Below are 2942 nucleotides of genomic sequence, written 5' to 3'. Positions count from 1 at the left end.
TGAAGGGTTTCTTTCTTGCTTTTTCTAGGGCATGGTTTCCGTCCTTCTATTGGTTTTTTTCTGTTATTATCTTTTGACGGGCTGGATTTGTGGAATGATAATGTGTGAATTTGGTTTTGTCGTGGAATACTTTGGTTTCTCCATCTATGGTAATTGAAAGTTTGGCTGGGTATAGTAGCCTGGGCTGGCATTTGTGTTCTCTTAGTATCTGTATAACATCCGTCCAGTATCTTCTGGCTTTCATAGTCTCTGGTGAAGTCTGGTGTAATTCTGATAGGCCTGACTTTATATGTTACTTGACCCTTTTCCCTTAGTGCTTTTAATATTCTATCTTTACTTAGTACATTTGTTGTTCTGATTATTATGTGTTGGGAGGAATTTCTTTTCTGGTCTAGTGTATTTCTAATTCTGTAGGTTTCTTGTATGTTCATGGGCATCTCCTTCTTTAGGTTTGGGAAGTTTTCTTCTATAATTTTGTTGAAGATATCTGCTGGCCCTTTAAGTTGAAAATCTTCATTCTCATCTACTCCTATTATCCTTAGTTGTGGTCTTGTCATTGTGTCCTGGATTTCCTAGATGTTTTGATTTAGGATCTTTTTGCATTTTACATTGTCTTTGATTGTTGTGCTGATGTTCTCTATGGAATCTTCTGCACCTGAGATTCTTTCTTCCATCTCTTGTATTCTGTTGCTGATGATCGCATCTATTGTTTCAGATTTCTTTCCTAGGGTTTCTATCTCCAGCTTTGCCTCACTTTGGCTTTTCATTATTGTGTCCACTTCCCTTTTTAGGTCTTGTATGGTTTTGTTCATTTCCATCACCTGTTTGGATGTGCTTTCCTGTTTTTCTTTAAGGACTTGTAACTCTTTAGCAGTGTTCTCTTGTATTTCTTTAAGTGAGTTATTGAAGTCCTTCTTGATGTCCTCTACCATCATCATGCGATATGCTTTTAAATCCGGGTCTAGCTTTTCGGGTGTGTTGGGTTGCCCAGGACTGGGTGAGGTGGGAGTGTTGTGTTCTGATGATGGTGAATGGTCTTCGTTTCTTTTAGTAAGATTCTTACATTTGCCTTTTGCCCTCTGGCAATCTCTGGAGTTAGTTGTTATTGTTGTCTCTGGTTAGAGCTTGTTCCTCTTGTGATTCTTTTAGCCTCTATCAGCAGACATGGGAGACTAGCTCTCTCCTGAGTTTCACTCTCTGAAGGCAAGCTCTCCTCTTGCAGGGAAGGTGCACAGATATCCAGTGTTTGGACCTGCCTCCTGGCAGAAGATGAAGGCCTGAAACAGGGCTTGTCCCAGAATCTGTGTAGATTCTGTAGTCTACACTCTCACCTGGGCCGACTAGTGTAGGTGGGATCCGGGAACTAAGATGGCTCCCCAAGGAGCTGTGGCAATGCCCTCCCGGAACACTGGCAGGGAAGGTGCCTGGATTTCTCAGGCCCGAAATGTGGTCTGCCTCAGAAACTCTGTGGCTTCTGACTGTCCCAGAAGCTGTTAGCTTCTGTATTCCACACTCTCACCAGTGCAGACTAGTCTCAGCAGAATCCGGGATCCACTGGTAATATTCTTATGTGTGTCTTTCTTTTATGCTTTAAAAATCTAGTGTGGGCTTGCGACTCAGTGTGTGTGTGTGGGGGGGTGGGGGTTGGGGTGCGCTAGCATATGTTACAGCCTGGTTTCAACCCAAGCACCAAGAGGCAAAACAAACAAAAAATAATCTATTGCTGATTGTACCCAATACTCGGTTTTATTATGTGTCTTAGGGTTCCTATTGCTGTGAAGGGATACCATGATGGTGGCAACTCTTAATAAAGAAAGCATTGCATTGGGCTAGCTTATAGCTTCAGAGATTTAGTCCAGGAGGAACCATGACAGTGAACAGGCAGACATGGTGCTAAAGAAGGAACCCAAAGTTCTATATCTGGATCATAAGGAAGCAGGACAACAGAGCAACATTAGGCTCTTTTTCAAATGAAGGCATTTGAAACCTCCAAGCCTACCACTAGTGACACACCTACTTCAACAAGGCCATACCTCCTAAGAGTGCAATTCACTATGAAGCTATGAGGGATGGTTTTATTCAAATTACTTTGATTAAGAACAATGTGAAATGGTGTCCTCTTTTCTATGTTTCTTTGTAAGCTATTTCATGAACAGGGAAGAAATAATATTTATTATTTTTATACAACAAAGAATATTCACCTGTAGTAAAAATAAAATAAATGACACTCAAATAAAAGATGACCTCCATATATTTACTTATGTTGTGTGTGCATGGAGGTCAGAGAACAGTTGGCAGGGACTGGTTCTCTCCATCCCAGGAATCACGCTTAGGCTACTAGGCTCAGCAGTAAGCTCCTTTCCACACTCAGCCATCTCACTGACCCTCAAGTAGTACTTAGAAACCAGGCCTATAATCCCAGATATTCTCAGGTTGGTGTAAGAGAACTGAAAGTTCAAGGTCGACCTGGGATGCAGAATGAGTTTTTGGCCGGATGAACAACCTAGTAAGATGTTGTCTCAAATTTTAAGTGTGAAAATAAAGATTCAATGGTGCAGTACTTGCCTAAGCATGTGCACAGCACTGGGCTGAATTCCCAATGCTACTACTACAAAAAAGGTAACAAATACAGAAATTTCATGGAGGCATATTTGCAAATTTTGGTAGATAAGCATTTATGAGTGTCAGTAAAGAGTTTCTATTAAACCCTTCCCATAGGCTTGCTCTGTCTGGAATCATCACTCCAGTGTGCATGGGAGACAGCAGCTCAGAGGTTGTCTTCAATCCTGGGGACACATTATCTTGTCAGAGGATGCTCAAGGAGCAGAAGCTAGGCCTGGTTGCTCTTTAATATCTACCACACATTTACTAAGTCAGTGACCATGACAGGGGGAGGTGGAGAAGGGGAGATCAAGGGAATAGAGACCAGGAGGCCAGAAGCA

This window comes from Mus caroli, chromosome 9, assembly GCF_900094665.2.
Source record: "Mus caroli chromosome 9, CAROLI_EIJ_v1.1, whole genome shotgun sequence".
Taxonomy (NCBI): domain Eukaryota; kingdom Metazoa; phylum Chordata; class Mammalia; order Rodentia; family Muridae; genus Mus; species Mus caroli.
This window is presented reverse-complemented; position numbering follows the sequence as displayed.